This window comes from Rhagoletis pomonella, unplaced genomic scaffold (assembly GCF_013731165.1).
Source record: "Rhagoletis pomonella isolate Grant_MI unplaced genomic scaffold, Rhpom_1.0 Rhpom_scaffold_00006, whole genome shotgun sequence".
NCBI lineage: Eukaryota > Metazoa > Arthropoda > Insecta > Diptera > Tephritidae > Rhagoletis > Rhagoletis pomonella.
Genome location: NW_023458560.1, coordinates 48,188,012 through 48,205,669, shown reverse-complemented (window position 1 = coordinate 48,205,669; position 17,658 = coordinate 48,188,012).

Below are 17,658 nucleotides of genomic sequence, written 5' to 3'. Positions count from 1 at the left end.
TTTTTGTTTTATTTACTTTTTTGTGCGTTTATTTTTAAACATCTTTTTCCACAATTTCCGCAAGAAAAGCAACGTGCGAGGAGAAAACATATATCTATAGTATGTCCAAGTACATGTGAATATGTTCATTTATATGTACACTAGGGTGGGTTAATTTTGTGTGGAATGATTTTTTCGACATCCTTCCTAAAAACATTTGATTCTACATAGAATTCTAAGAAGAACAGTCTACCACCCAAATTTTAAAACTTACTTGAGAAAACGGCTCTTAGTTTGATTTAAATATACAAAAAATTAAATACAGTTTTTTTCTTATTACAATAACAAAAAATTATTTAAGTAAAAATGGATATCAAACATAAATTCGACGCCTCCAAACTAGTCTGCCTAAATCGTTGATGACTTAGCATGGTATGGTTTGGAGGTATTGAATTCTTCTTACCAAAAACTCTCAAGTACAAGTTTGTATTAAAATAATAACATCCCTAATATTTAAGTAAATATTAACCTACTATTAATTAAAGATAGCTTCTTTTAATTAGAATTAGAATTGTAGTTTTAATCCGAAACTGAAAAAATAACCCGCCCTACTGTACATACATGCGTACATATTGCACAATATGTACATTAGGGTGGTCCATTTTTTTTTTTTTTTAGCCATCTCCAGAACTGAAGTACATCGAAAATAAGGCACTTTTCTTTTTGAATTCGGTTAATATTTAGGTTTATTGTTTTTAAAAAATTTCATATGGGAAAAATAAATTTTTTCGTAGAATTTCCATAAAGTCGTTAAAAATAAAAAATTATTGGACCGTATGAATAAAAATCAAGCAATTGATTTTTCTTTAAAATTCAGACCTTTTAATTAAATTTATTTGAATAAATCGAGTAAATGTTCTAACATTTTAAGAAAAAGCAGAATCGATTATTAAAAATATTACCCTTCAGAAATCTTCAATTAATGAAATTAGCGCACGTTAATAAAATTTTAGAATTAAACGCTACTCATGCTTTTATTGTTGGAAGATTTCTGAGAGGAAATATTTTATTCGATTAAAAAATATTAATTTGTAACGATTTTATAACAATTTTTTCCCATATGAAATGTATGGAAAACTTCAAAGCTCCGGCGCACAGTGGGCGAAACCTTGTTGTCCAAATAAAATATCTTCTATTGAAATTAACTCTTTTGGGTATTTTTTTTTTAACTAAAGGTTAATACATATATTTCAAGGAACAATTTTTTAAATAAAATTTAAACCAAATGGTAAAGGTCACTTGTAGGTCAACAAATAATATTTACCAAACAAGAATTAGTAAAATTCTATTTAATAAAAATTGCTAACATTAATTTTTAACCTTATCTTCAATCTTAACCTTAACGTTAACCCTAACCCTAACCTTAACCTCAACCTTAATCTTATCCTCAACCTTAACCTTATACTAAGTTTACATGTGGGTGCGCTTCGATATAAAACACATATTCAAAAACGAAGTATTACTTGTTGACCTACCTTGAATATTTGGTTTAAATTTTTTTTACATATTTTTCCATTGAATTTCCTTGAATTAATTTTATTAAAATAAGACGAAAAACAGTTAATTACAAGGCGATTAAATGTTAACCGATTTCAAAATAAAAAAAGTACCGGTCTCGTTATTTGCCATTTTCTATAATTCTGGGGGATGACAGCAAGAAAATAGAAAGAATTTAATTTTCCTGCATATTGTTGGACCACCCTAATGTGGATATGCACACAAAAAAATATACACTTATATATAAGCATGCATGCATGTTCAGTGTTGCCTGTCACCCCACAAATCAGCAGTAGATATATGTATGTATGTATGTAGCTCTAACGAATCATGAAAATCTATCTAAATAAATATCTCTTCCTGCTCGGCAAATGAAGGCCAATGTCCAACCAATAAGCATTGATACTGACTAGCACATAAATACATACATATGTATGTCCATAAGTATATATGTACATAAGTATGTGCTTGTATATGTACATTACTGTTTGCGAATTTCGTTTATTGTTGTTATTCTTTATTTGTACCGCCTTTTTGTTGCTAACTTCTCTAGCTTTTTTGCAACATTGTAATGTAAAATAATAATAATAATATTTATCTAAACTGACTGCCTGGCGCGCATCACGATTTGGTGAGAATTTACTTTTCATGACTTTTTTCAAACCATTTTTTTATGATTTTTTTTTTTCAATTTCTGTTGAGCGTGCTGCTGCTGCTTTTCTACAACAAAAATTTGGAATTTTCCTTTTTATAGCCATCAGGTATTGACTCGCTGACGAGTGACGCATCGAACGGTTGCCAAAAAAAGTTCTACGCTTTTTGTTGTTGTTGGCGGATATATTTATATGTCTTCTAGTAGAAAGTGTGTGGTTTTTTTATGTACACAATTTGTAAATAATTATTTTTTCTAAAAATACTCGCACATATCTGATTTTAACTAAATACCCTATAAATATTTGTGCTACATACATTCATTAGTTTTATTTTGAAAAAAAAAAATACGCTGCTAATTTTAATAGCTCAATAATGTTGCTGACTAGACTCATTAGCATTTTTTCGTAATTCTTTAGAAGAACGCTTTCAAAATGCTATAAAAGAGCACTAAAACAATTATTTAGTTTTGCTTTTCTTTTTTTTATGTTTTAATTTTCGAAACAAATTTTTTTGAACTTCAAAATTAACGCCGTTAATTGGGCAAACACCGCGAGTGTCTTGATTAATTTTCCAAAACAAAAAAAAATATATATATACATATATATGATGTGTAAACATCTGTGTATGACTGAGCAAAGCGACTCAGTTACATACATGAATAAGTTAGGTTAGAAATTGAAAATTTATTTCATTTCATTTCGTTAATTTTGTCAGGACCAGTACAGGATTTTTTCCATAACACTCCGGGAATAGTTCGAGTTACTTCAGGATCATTTCGTGACCCATTTCGACCCCAAAATGATGCAGAACTAGTTCCTAAATTGTCCCGAACTAGTCTCGACAAATAGCGCCGAAATGATCCCGAACAAGTCCCGCAATTGTCCTAAACTAGTCCCGATTTTTAAACTAAATAGTCCCCATTTTACACACAAGCTTCAGATAAAGTGCATTTGTGATCGCTTTATGCCTATCGGGATTTATGTTTTTCTCTGCTGTGGGTGCTTGGTGTCCTATGTATTTGGGTCGAGCTTCCCCTCAAATGTATGCCCTTTGGTCTTGACGTTTTCTGACAAATGTAGGAAACTAAAATACGGCTAACCGAAGATAGTAGGTGAAATCCTTGGTATATCTAACTGACTGAACTATTTAAGGTGAGTACATAGTTAGAACATGCTTACAGGGCAATTCTGGCAACCGCCTTTCAACCCACCACAGTCTTTCAAAAGACAAAAATCTTAAAACTATCAAGAAAGCTCTTCTCTGTCTTTCAAGATACTAACTAAGATCTTAACGTTATTCTGTTTGTCTTTTAGCAATAAGTTTTCTTAAATTTAAATTAAATTAAAAATATTTTTTTTCAAACATAAAAACTAAAAATTAAAAAATAAACTAAATTTAAAGAACAAATAATTAAAGAAGAAAAAAATCTTAAAAATTAAATTAAATACAAAATAATAATATTTTTTTTTTAGAACCATAAAATCTAATTATTAAAATTAAATAAGAACAAAAAAAGAAAAAAGCATAAGTACAAAAAAGAACAAGTAATTAAAAAAAATATGTTAGCTTGTAAGCTAATAAGTAGAGCTCGGATTTTTATGCAAATTGAAGATGCAAAATATATGCAAAATGTGTGCAAAATATATGCAAAAAATAGTAATAATTATGCAAAATATATTAATAAAGTTTATAAAATGTACATATGGATTAGATAAGCTAAAAAAAAAATTTTATTCAACAATTTAAATGACACCTAAGAAACAAGACCGCATATCTTCAAATTTATTAACAACTTGTATTTAGTTAACTCTTTAAACTACTTTGGTAGTAGCTGTGGAAAATCATCCGCATTTGCGGCAGGGGCACGGGTTCTGGAGGCTCCAAACATTGCCCAAAACCCCAGCGTGTAGGTGATGCTAATCCTCTCTTCTTCTCAATCGGAAGAGGACCAATCTCTTGCAGAAGATGTGGGTCGAGAATCAGCTCGCTGCCAACGACTCTCCAATGATGGAGTTGGTCCTCTTTCACAAACCCAGAAGAGGAGGAGAAGAAGGAAGTATCGGAAAGCGAAACGCAAGCAAGGGAAACTCTCTTCTGTGGCTGGCCGAACTGCTCCTGTCGCTCCTTCTCGGTTACTCCGACATCTAAATCTTGCTGGCAAACGTTGCAAAAGTAGGAAAACTGCGGCGGGTACCGGTGTGGCATTGCCGAATTCCGATCAGCCAGACAGACCTCTGGCGCCACGAAACCCTTGCCTAAAACCAAGGGTTGAAGTAATACAAGGGTGGGTCGAGGCAGAACTGCCCTCGGTAATTAAACACTGCAAGATCCATCTGATTCGGGCCGTCATTGCCTCCGGCACTGTAGCCAATGCTCGTTCATAAGAGAGGGATGAAACCATTTTGGTGAAATGTCTCTCCCAGCCAACTGGGACTGGCTCAAGGCTGTGGAGCAAATAATACCGCGCACAGGGAGAATAGGCTACACTCTTTACAGTGCCAGTTACGAGTGAGAGAGCGAATTACGTGCCGTGAGAACATAGTATAATTCGCTCTGCGAAGAGAGCCTCTTTTAAAGAATACTGCCCCGGGATTGAAACCTTGAGTCAAACGGCTAGGCTGGTGAAAGTTATGAAAAAGGACCTAATCACAAATCTGCGTTTACTCAAGAGGCCTGATAGCACTTTAGCGGAGACTCGGATTGAGACACTCTCTGTTCTTCTATAGACTTGTTTTTCTGGAAATCAGATGATGCTTACGCCTTCCGCTCCCTCGAAGGGCGAGGGAGGCTATGCAAGAACCACATTGTCAAGGTACAACTAGTTTGTAACTAACTTTCAAGTTTTTCCTGTATAAATAAAAATAGTACCCTGAAGTTCCACCTAAGTATGGTCGAGTCCCCCTTCCACTCCCTAAATTTCATTTTGGCTACGAACATATCGATGGCTGAGTGGAAGATCGACCTACATATCTCTGAAGCCAGTTCAAAAACGCCTTATCTCAGACAATTTTCTAAGAACGCCCTACTTCAAAGTTTGATTGAATAACGCCCTATCCCAGAATTCGTTTCAAAAATGCCCTATCTCAAACGAAAATACATTGAAAATAAGCTGAGATAGAGCGTTTTTGAATCGGCAGCTGAGATAGGGCATTGTTCAATGAAATTCCGAAGTAGGGCGTTCTTGAAAAGTTTTCTGAGATAGGTTGATCTTCTACTCAGCCATCGATATGCACCCATACATTGACATAGCGCCCATTTACGCATCAATTAGATGCATCAATTTTTCAATAAAACCAATCGATATTTTATGCCAAATGGACAGCCGACAATTGCAATTGTAATTCCAAAAACAACAACAACAACCACCAACAACAATATTTGCTCCACTTTTCGTAAATTGTAAAACAATTTAGGCCTACTTTCAAAGTGCATTTTGAAAAGGCCGCAAATAATTATGATAAATGAATTAGAAAATTTTGTGCGAAAATTGCAAAAGAAATAAAAACGACAATAAAATAAAAGAGACAAATATTTTAAAAATTAAAACTTAAAATTGAAATGTGTTGAAGGCAACTACATATGTATGTATGTACGTGAAAAAAATGTGGCGTCCAAATCGATTATGGCCGCAAAATTGCGATAGTCACGCTTGTGGCTGCTATCGCCGTGTGGCGTGAAAAATTGGCAAATGTGGCTACATATGTACATACAAATCCTGCAAAGCTTGTTAGTGGGTGAGTGCGCGCGGTTGTTTGTGCAAGCGTGCGTATGTTGCATGTGCAGTGTGTGGCACGTTGCATGTATAGCATTGTTGCTCGCATAAATCAAGCAGCTGGTCGGCAAAAATTTGTGTATGTCCACTCACTCGCTGGCTCCGTAATCTAGAAAAACTACTAAGTTTATTATTAATAACTGCAATAAAATACCGACAGCGGGATAACGACCGTCGTAAATGCTACAAAGCTTGGCTTATTGGCGACAATTTTCGCCACCACTAATGCGGGATTTATAAGGCAACGATAGATAAGATAGGCTCTAAAAATACCGACATTTTGATACAAAACGACAAGCCTTTGCTGGCGACCATTAAGCATGAAGCTGTGGACAAGCTCACACCCACAAAATGGTCAGCAAATTGACTTGACTTTACTTTGCCTACATACACATCAACATACATACCTATGCATGCATGTATGTACTGTATGTACGCCTGCGTGGAACGTGAAAAAAAATTTAGCGTAAAATCGAATTGGAGATTGTCTGGGCATTTTCGTTTGAGTATGAAATATTTAGTTTTTATGCGATTGACTCCTGGGCAAAATAAAATAACCAAACCATATTTATTATTTGACTAAAATTTTATAAGCCTTTTAACTGCATACACAAAAAATTTATAAAAATCCTGGTTAAAAAGCTCGAAATTTAGATAAAATTTTTTGGAATTTTATTTTATTTTTTTAAATCTGTATAAAGTTTGAAAGTGTGATTTTTATGGTTTTATTTAAAGCATGAACCATATTTTTATAAAAATATATCGAAAAATGTTAGCATGAAAAACATTGTAAATATTAAAAACGAAACACCGTTCATCCATATTCTACATATAATTTAACACAAGCATTTTCAGGTTGAAAAAAGTGGAATGTCATCTCTTGAGTATTGAAATTTCTTAACTCCAAAACGACTCCAAAAAAATAAAAAGCATCACAAATTTCGAAAATTCCAACAAAATAAATTTCGAGAAGTCACGAAAAATACTGAAAAAGCCTCAGCATATCTAAAAGGTCCCGAAACATCGCAACAAAGTCCCAAAAATTACCCGAAAGGTCACAAAAGAATCCCGCACCGTCCCTAAAAAATTCTGAACAGCCTCATAAAACACAACAAGTCCAAAAAAAAACTGGGAAAAAGCAAAAACTTTAAAAAAGAGGCGCGTAAATTTCCAAAAGTTCCCGAAAATGCTTTTAATTTATAGCAAAAATAAAAAAAAATTGTAGGTTTTGACTGAATATTTTGTTACCATCTTCAATTTTTTCCAAAAAGGCTAACAAATAGCAAGGTTCCGAAAAAACCAGAAAAGTTCCGGAAAAAACCCGAAAATCTCAAAAAAAAAACCGTATGGTCCCGAAGAAATACCGAAAGAACTCCGAAAAGAAAAGTTCCGGAAAAACCCAAAAATCCCGAAAAATTAAGAAAATATTCCGAAAAAACCGAAAGTGTCAAAAAAATTCGGAAAAGTCCCAAGAACTCCGAAAAGAACCAATGAGTCCATGTCCCGAAAAAATTATGCGAAAATCCCGCAAGATTGCATGATATAAAACATGAAGAAACCCGAAATGTAAAAAAAAAATTAAAAAGAAAGAAAAAGTAAAATACATCCCTAAAAATTAAATGAAAATAAAAAATATTTTTTTCTTTTTAAAACAATAAGAGATAGAAATCTAAAGAAAATGAAATTATAAAAGAACAGAAAATATTAAATTAAAAATATATATATAAGTTTTTAAAAATTAAGTAAAATTAAAAAAAAAATACTTTTATTTAAAAAATAAATAAATTAAAAATAAAATTATTTTGATTAAAAAAACTAAAATTAAATATTTATGTTTCTAACAATTAAATGAAATGACAAAGGTTATAAGTATATATTTTCTTTTTCAAAAATAAAATCTAAAAATTTAAAGAAAGTTAATTTAGAAATAAAAAAAATGTAATAAAAAACATTCCGCTGCCCGAGGATTTAAACTCGGATCTCTCGAATGGCATGCCAGCGCTTTGTTCACTTGGCCATTGCAACTGTTGAAGCAGCGCGAGCAGAATGGCATACATAAATACAGGAGGAACATGCTCATGTGCTTTCTTTCAAACGAGCTTTTTACCATGAAAGTTGGCAAGGAGCTTTTTTTCTGTAAAACTTTCGTGACAGAATAAACAAAATCTTTCAAACTATTTTAGCGAGAATTGCCATGTTAGTCTACATATACATAGTTAGGACCTAAGGTAACGACGAAAAGATAAATATGTATGTAGATAATTAGAAGATTTATGCTCTGTGACCGTCAGATCTATTGTGCCCTCTACTAATTATAACACAATCCTCATCCTTTGGCCGCATTGAGAACAGACTTTTCTCTCGTTGTCTCGATACTTCCTCACACTCAAGGATCACGTGCAGGGATGTCTCTTTAGCTGAGCCGCTAATGCGACGGAGACCATCCGACCAGTGTCCTAATATATTCAGATGTTCTCCTCCTCCTCCTCCGTGTTGAACTCTTGCGAATGGCTTTTTCTTACGTCTGCCTATCCCCAAATCAGCATTTCAATGGACCACCACAAGACACTGCACGTAAATGACTTTGCGCATAATAGAGATTTATTTACATTTCAACAAAACGATTTGGTAAACGTTAAGCATCCAACTTAGCATTCAAACCACTATGATAATGACATCCATTCTGTAGCTTCTTTCAACTGCTCGTTTGGCACACCCTTCATCACCGCTATCGCTTATTTATCGCACACCAATCAACTCCAAGAACTTGATTATCTTCATTCAATGCGATCGATAGCAATCAATTCCCAAAGTGGCTACCTCAAAGTTCCAATGCAGCATACGCACACTGAAGTTAGTTTGAAAAAGGCGCAAAGCAAAATCGATGAACCAGTCGTTGGTACAAAATTTACGCTATACTTTGAATCTTCACGCAACCAATCATTTGGTCCAGCAGCTTGTTGCCCAGCACGGCGATCAGTTGTCGTCGTCGTCGTCGTCGTCGTCGTCTTTTTCTCCCCACCATTGAACAGCCATGACTAAGCTTTCTAATTGAAATTATAAGTTTATGGAGTCGTTTGTCGTCGCTGCTTTGCGCATTGCTCATGTTTCCATGTTGTTGTCGTTGCTTCTGTTGCTACTGCCATTATTGTTGCGGTTGCAGCTGCACATGCGCATAGTCCAATCCAGTCAAGTCAAGTCACTTAAACATTGACAGCAATCAATTGGCCGACCGGGCATTCAACTTGGCAACTGTGCGACTGTGACTGGGCAACTTGTTGTGCGGTTCACTGCTTGCAAAATTATTCACACACACAGCATCTTCGTAGCAAGTACTAGCTGGCATAATGACGATCGAGTTGTGCGCAGGAACAGTGGGTTGTGTTTGGAGTTTTTGCATTCTTAAGTCGCTAGAGCTAGTTTCTTTAGGTTAAGAGCGCGTATCTCGAGAGTTCCATTCCCCCACTTGCAGACGTAATTGTCCAGAGTGTTCGCTGTGAGTTAGTGTCAGGAGAAGGCATATTTCTCCTTGCCGCGGCGTTCCTTTGTTCACACAGTAAAATTGATTGGATCTAAGAGTTCTGCCTAAGCTTTCTATGCCAGTTTGGTAAGAAGCGTTTGAGTCGCTTCGATAAAATGGCCTTGGCATCGATACAGATAGGGCCTACTTGATCCCAGCAGATTCTTTAAATGTCTTCAACGTTCTTTTCTTTTTAACTGCGTCCTTAATGACCTTGAGACGTTACAATTTTCTCGCTAGGGCCATACGTCATTTGTAAATGCCCTCGTTTTAGTCATAAATCTCTGCTGGAAAAAGTTCTCCACTGCTGATTTGCTCATCCACCCTTAAACCATCAATGTAGATTTATATACCAAAATTTGCCCCCAGTAGTCGCATCCTTCTCCAATTAAAGTCTCATACCGGCATAATGTAGTTAGGTTAGGTTAGGTTATCTCGGCTGCCCTTATCCCTCAAAAAAGGGCACACTTAGGCCACCATGGGCCCGTTGCCGTATTAGGGACTCCATATGTCCTTCCGCTTGCCCTAGAAGTGGAACCACTTTGTAGCTCTGATGAAACGCACAAAGTCACAGACACTGGCTGAATCCTGTTCGGCCAGACATTCAAAAGATTAATAGAGGAACGAGCATCGACGAGCTCCAGCCTCTTTCTAGTAGTAGTGGTAGTAGTACTAGTAGTAGACTTCTAAGTCAGTTTTAAGTCTATTAAGCGGGGTACTTTTTATTGTCCCTTTGTTTAGAGTTTTCCACAGGCAAAGACTCATGGGTACTAATCGGTCTGATGGCTGTGGTGTATATTCGCCCAGTTTTCCTTCCATTAGCTCATTTATCGTTGGCAAACGTTTTCCTGAGATAAGTATTTCCAAATCGTCAGAATGGGCGATAAATTTTACTCCTTTTGCTTTCAGAAGCTTCAGTATGTATTTATTTTACCACCAAGAGGAAGAGGTGAGGAGATAGTTCGTCTCTGGCGGTTCTTTATCTCACGGATATTTTGTCGCTAGTCACGTGGATTACTGTGACCTTAAGCATGGCGTTAATCCGTGTTGCTACAGAACGCTGGATAACATGTTCTACTCCCTCGCTCTTGGCATAACTAAAGTATCCTTCAATTGCCAGAGAGACAGCTGGGTTATATTCCGAAAGTTCTCGAGAGTACTACACACTTCGAGCGGGCGCACTTTCCACAGATTTACCCCATGCGTTGGACGCTAATAATTTCCTGATATGTGATTCAAATATTCTTTAGAATAAAAAATTAAGAATTGAACGGCCGGAACTCCTTTGTCTGTGTGTGATTTAGTTGCCCTACTTTAGGAATAGATATAACGCTCGCCTCACTCCATCTAATTGCTGCTTAAATGAGGTACCACGCCCTTTTATGAGTGTTGTTGCCTGAGAAGGTCCCGATTCTTTGAATGCGTCGAAAGACTTGATCGCCCAAGCTATTTATGTGTATCTTTACCCTGACTGTGTTTAATGTTTGAAATATCTTTCCCGGGGGGTTAAGCTTTGGTAAAAGCAATTCGGTCAGTGCTACCTCGAAAGTGAATCTACATCAGAATCACAAGAGACTCATGGCTAGAGATCATCCAAGAGCCAGCTAACTGGTCTCAAAACACCACCGCATCATTCCGAGCCTTGACACATAATTTGTGGTATCCTAGGTTTCACAATTTTCCCGCCAAGCAACCTTCTCTGCAGCTCTACATTTTTTTATGTTTGTGTTAAAGCTGGTCTTATATGTACTTATTCCAATCCTCTTTACTTCGACTGAAATTGGTGTCTTTAAGTTGCTTTTTTGACATCGATCTAAGTTATCCCAGTTCCCGAAAAAAGGAGCCAAAACAATTGGTTAGAACCGCGGTGAAACGAGTTACCTATCCTCTCAATACTTTCATTTCCCCATCTAACTTGGATTTTGTTCGATGCTGGTCTATTGGGAGCTTGTCTGAAAAATGTTTGCCCGGCTGGTTGGGGTTCCAAAACGGAAATGAGGCTCTTATTTCAGAATCAATTGTAAAGAGCATTACCCTCGACTCGTTGATCTTAGTTGTAACTGAATCTGTAACCAGTGTGGTATCAATGGCATCCTCCTTAAACCAATGCCAGTTAGCTTGGTTAATGGAATTAAATGTACTCACTCCTTGTGTCGATGTTAGAACTCTCCAAAAGTTCCTGTTATCCCTTTGGAGTGCAGTCCATTACCAGGTGGAGCCAAGCTGACTAACTGTCTGTAGAGCTAGCCGCTCCTCCTCGTACGTAAAGTACCATAACGACATCAATAAGCTACGCCATAAAAGAAAGAGATACGTATCGTTTTTGTCTAGTAGTAAATATACATGTTGTTATATTACCTTTAGTCGATAGGATGGCAGCCGCTCAACTCCAGTCCGATAACCCTGCCTTTGTCAGCCCAGAGCTGGAGTGATGCAAATTTAGTTGCACCAAGACCACCTTTTTCCGGTCTGTCTCCAAGGACACGAGCTTTGTGGAACCTCAGATCCATGTCTACTTTGTCCGGCGACACCTGATCGACAGCGACTGATTGAGTCGCGGTCAGCTCTGGTCTCTGGGGTCCAATCAGCTTAAGAACATATAATTATGTTGGGTGGTGTAATCCATACTGAAATAATTTCATTTACTGGTAAGTAGTCTTGAGCGAGGTTCAACTACGAGCCGAGTACCTGACCAAAAGTGTCTCTAAGCTGCTATTTTTCCGCGTTAAAAAGTCTATAAAGTTATTGTTGCTTCAATCATTTTAGCTACTGCTTCAGCCTGCTCAGTCGAAGTTTAGTTCCTCGCTGTCGACTTTAAGCATCCATTCATCCATCTATTCTATAAAAATATCAAATTTTCCGGCGTTACCTTTCCTTTAGGGTTGGTAACAAACATTTATGGTTGCCTGCAGATCCATGGAGAAGGACGCCGAAGGCTTTAGCTTTTTCGATTTTCGTTAGAGGCTCGTCGGACTTTTCACTTTTTGATGCGCTTGCCTGTAGACCTGTCGGCTGGGTTGCTGACGTTGGGCCATATAATCTGTCCCTTTAGCCATTTCTTTGGACTAACGCAGCGTTGTTTCTTTCGAACTTTGCAAACGCTCTCTGTCACGGTTTTCATATAATGCTTGTCCCTCTTCGTGAGCACCACTAATGACAATTCCCTCATTTTCTAGAGAAAGCGTACCGGGTACTTGCAGCCATTTCAAACCCTCTGAGCTCGACTCGCCTCCTTTACCTGTTTCGCTGCGGAAAGAGACTCTGTTGATGTTAAATTCAGTGGTGGATTTTTGACCAACAAGTTCTCTACACCAGGCCTTACCCCGTTCAGTGACAACAAATCGGCGCCATTGCCGAAAGCTTAGCCAATGTTTAAGCTACGAAGCTTACCCCGCCGTACAGTCACTCACCTGTGCAAAGCTGACTCAAAGTCAGTTCCTGGCCTGTGGTACCTTGCGAACCCTGAAATTTCGCTGAATAACGAAGCCAGATAACGTGTTCGCTTATTTTCTACTGGAAATCATACCCAGCACAGTAACTTCTATAGTTAGATTCCTTTCACCCTTCCCAAGGGCCTATACTGTATCTATGCATTCTTCCTGGGGTTTCTTTAATAGCTGCCACTGTTGGAATTTATTATCAACATATTTAGTCTTGCGACTATTTCTCTTAAGAATAGAGGGCGCTCTGGACTTCTGGACTGTAGAACAGCTTTTCGTAATCGGGTATAAAGTGCCGCCATATGGGGAGTTTTTTTTTAAGCGAAACTTCAAAACTAGTGTGCTTGGAAACCTCTTCCGCCTTATTTATGCGAAATATAAAACTTGCTATCGTACACTCCACCCACTGTATTCATTAAGCAACGGTACATGAACTGTCGCGGTTTTTTCCGCACTATCAAGCGCCTAGCGCGGCGCGGCGTGGCCTCACTTGCCGTTTTCGAATTGAATATCATTTGGAAAATTGAGTGTCGTCGCTGACGTTGCAATGTAATATTTAGCGACAATTTACACAAAATATGATGCGTGTTGACAACGATGACGGCCACAACAAGCAATGCCCATACTGTGAATAGGATATACATAAATACTACATACTCGTATATACCGTGACTCAAACAAATGGCCACGTATTAATTTTCTTCAAATATTCGTAATGTTTTTCGAGCAAAATTTTTTTTTTATTATTTTTCTATTAAAATATCGTCCAAGCCTTAACCAAAACCGTATAAATCACAGTTTCAAATTTTATACAAAATTTAGGAAAATTCATTAAATTTTCATCAAAATTTCAACTTTTTATTCTGAATCTTTAGAAAATTTTTGGGTATGAAGTTTTATAGGCCATACAATTTTAGTCTAATGAAGTGCAACTTTCAAACGGCTAAAAACTCGCGTTGATTTTTGAGAATTTTTTTTTTGGTGTCGGATTTTTGCAATTTTTTCCATATAAGCATGAATTTCTTATGAAATAAAATGCAGCAGACCGTCAGCAACGAAATTTCAAAAAATCAACGCCAGTGTTTGTAAATAGCACTTGCTTTATTAAAAAAAAAAAAAAAAACGCAAAAGCGGCCTCCAAAAAAATATTTTTAATTTTTTTTTAGAATTTTTTTAGCTTTATATAAAGTGTAAAACTTTTATATTATATGGTTTCTATTATCGAAGGAACTATATTTTCATAAAGAACTAATGCAGAAACTTTTTCATGAAAATAATTGTATATTACATTCAGTGTTGCCAGGTTGACGATTTGGCCAACATTTTGAAGATTTTTTTACTGCCATGACGATGTGACGATTTTTGTGACCCAATGACGATTTTTCTTTATGTGCAAATTTTGCTGGTTCTCAACTGTGGAGATAGTTACACAGACAACTAAAAATTGCAGTGTAAACACCTCTTGAGAGTTTACCATTTCCGCTAATAAGTACATAATTGTCTATCGAAATTATATCATGTGGAAGCACTAATAGTAGTTATCGATAAGTAGTTTTATTCTTTGTTTCATCATTATTTGTGTGAATTTTGACGGTCAAATTCGTAATTTAGGTGTTGTGACGTTGTGTACTGGTAAGTGTGAACAGTTTTAAATGCACATCGTTAAGTTGCAGTTGAAAAAAAAATGAAGATGAAAATCTGATTTTATTGCAATTAAAAATATTTTTGTTAAAAGTAATGCGAATTTTAAAAATTCGTAAAAAGGCTAAACTTTTTATTTATTACGTATAGCAATCAGAAGCTAGAATAAAATAAAAAAAAAAACAAGTAATTTTTAAGCAAAAAACAAAACCGACTTCAATTCTCATTTAAAAATTTTAAATAAAAAATATATATTCCGACGAACGGACGAGCTTCCTTATTATGTTTATTGAAGTTTTTTATATGTTGACGATTTTTACATGCAAATGACGATTTTTGAGAGCCAAACTGACGATTTCTCACTTCAATGAGCTGGCAGCACTGATTACATTAGAAAAGGTGAACACTTTCATTTGTCGCGTAGTGTATGTACATATGTATCTACAATATATCAGCAGCAAACGTTGTTGACATTTATTTGCTGCAGTTTTTTTATCTGTTTTTTTTTTTTGCTTCCTTTAAACGTTCAACATTCTCGTTTTTTTTTCTGTGCACATAGACAACAGTTTTTGCATTTACATTTTTTTCCGCTTACTTTTACATTTGTTACTCTATTTTTGTATGCACTTTTTGTGTAAGTTGTTAATAAAAATTTATAAGCCTTACTTTGTCATTGAGCGCATTTTATGGGCATTTATGTGTTCGATTTATGCGCGAGAAGTTAGTATATGATCTAAATTGCCTTTATGTCTATATACATATATGTATGTGTAAATGTGTATCTTTGTGTGACGGCAAGCCGTATACTTTTCAACATTTGTGTATAAAAATAAAGTTGTCCACGACTAAGTAGTGGCAAAAGGCACTAAATTATTAATTAAATGTGTTGTGCATTGAGTATGCCGCCATTAAAAATGCAAAAAAAAAAATGTATCGGGTAATGACTTCTTCCTTACAGCAGATTGTGGCATTAATAAATAAGTATAAACTATTGAACCCGCATGGCGTTAAAGTGCCCAAAATTGAATTTCAAAAACTTAGAAAATATTCCAAATGTAAGTCAGAGTTATAAGAGATCCGAGTGCCATATTTAATCTAAAACCGGGAGTGAAGAGAAGTCATGCACTATGTTTTTAATTTCATCAAATTTCAAATCACCCCATATCGATGAAAAAAGTTCTTAATTAAAAAAATAAAACTTTATCATACATCTACAGGCTAGGGTCTTTAGTTTGACCTCACATTTTTGAAATAACTTTTCGAAAGTATTGCAAAACTAAAATCTTCCTAAATCTCTTTATTTTGACATTGTGATATACATGTGTTTCAATAAATTGATGAACTAATTTGAATTCGATTGTTCGAACACACCTCCGAAATAAAGGTCAGGAATAAAGTATTTTCCACCCACAGACTTTGATAAATTATCTGCATTTGTTGGATTTTCTAGCATACACAACGCGTAACAAACCAAACTTATCAGAAAAAATTTTCATCACGCACTTGCAATACGCGAAGGAGTATGATAACCAATCTACTGACGCCTAAAAACGAACGAGTAAGCAATTGGCAGCTTTTTTGCGTAATTTTGTATGAAAACAATTTTCTGTCGGAGGCGAGATAAAAGATTTAAGACGACGTGTGTTCATTTAAACAGATAAATTACATTTCGCATATACGTATATTTTTATCCACTGCTTTATATAAACGAACAAAAAGGAATCTTTGTTACCCCTCATGGAGAAACTTGGGTCCGGTTTAGGTATTTGTACAATGATACAATAAAAATTATAAAATTTTAGTTGAGAAAAAGAAGAAGTACACGCAAAGGATTGCACAAAACTGTATTGAAATAGTACTATTTTTGAAAAGTGCCATTTTGGCACTAAGTGCAAAATTGAAAAATTAAGTGCCATTTAATGTAAAATGGGGCCAAAAATGGCACGGTTTGAGCCAAGTTGCCAACCCTGCCGACAGCTGCGCATATCTTTGTGAAATCATTCCCATAGCGCGCTTTTACTCCGCTGCTATAATTGCAAATTCTTTTCCTTCAAAAGATGTAGAATCAAACAATTTTACTATAAATAAGCACTTGCTTGGTGGTTTTTTAATTCCTTTCCACTTTGTTTTCCTTCATTCAGTTGTCTTCGAAAAACAACTGATAGCTACACATGTTTCCGCAAAAGTTGCAGCAAGCATTGCAGGATTTTTCATTTTTCGTAACGTAGAATAAGGGGGACAGTGAGGAATAAGGAATGCTCATAATTAAAAACAAGGAAAAACAATTAATTTTTAAGTCCATTTCTGTCAGTTTTAAGTAGAATGAAATTAAGCTGTGTGCAAAATTTTAGCCAAATCGAAGGCCATCACTTATACAACAGCTTGTAACAGTTGCCGAACTAGTCGTTTGCTATCGTTTGATCCACTAGTATGTTTATTTATTGGTATTGCTTCTTACTGCAAGCTACGCATGCGTAACTCACTTGCATGGCGCATGCATCCTTTACCTACAGCAGTACATAAGCATAATATGTACATATAAAAGTCCCCCTGATTACCCGTTTTGTGCGCGCATTTACATGTAAGATTAATTATGATGTTGATGTTGTTTTATGTTTGCGCTTAAGGCGATATTTTGCTACAAAGCGGCAATTTTCGCTGCAAAAGTGTTGCAATGCAGTGGACAAAGTGTAGTAGATATGTCACAAAAACGCTAAATACTAAGTTGCCACTTGCATGTTGCTGCCTGCCACCAAGAGCTGTAACTGGACATGCATACGCGGAATTTTATGTCATAATGCCGCCAATGGAATTATGTACATACATATACCTCTGCGCTGTTGTTCTGGTTTTGTCCAGCTGGTGTAGTAGATGGCCTGGGGGGACATTAAATTAACTATAGCTATTCTTTTTTTTTGTATTTAATGCCGGCAATTTGTTCAACATATTTCCATTACTCTAAGTGTGACTCTGTGTGTATGTATGTGTACACTTATGGCTAGTTGTTTTTTCTCTCTGTTTTTTTTTTCCTTTTTCCCCTTTACTTTTAATGTCTTTGCACTGCATTCCAGCCACAATTTGTTCGCCACAGTCAA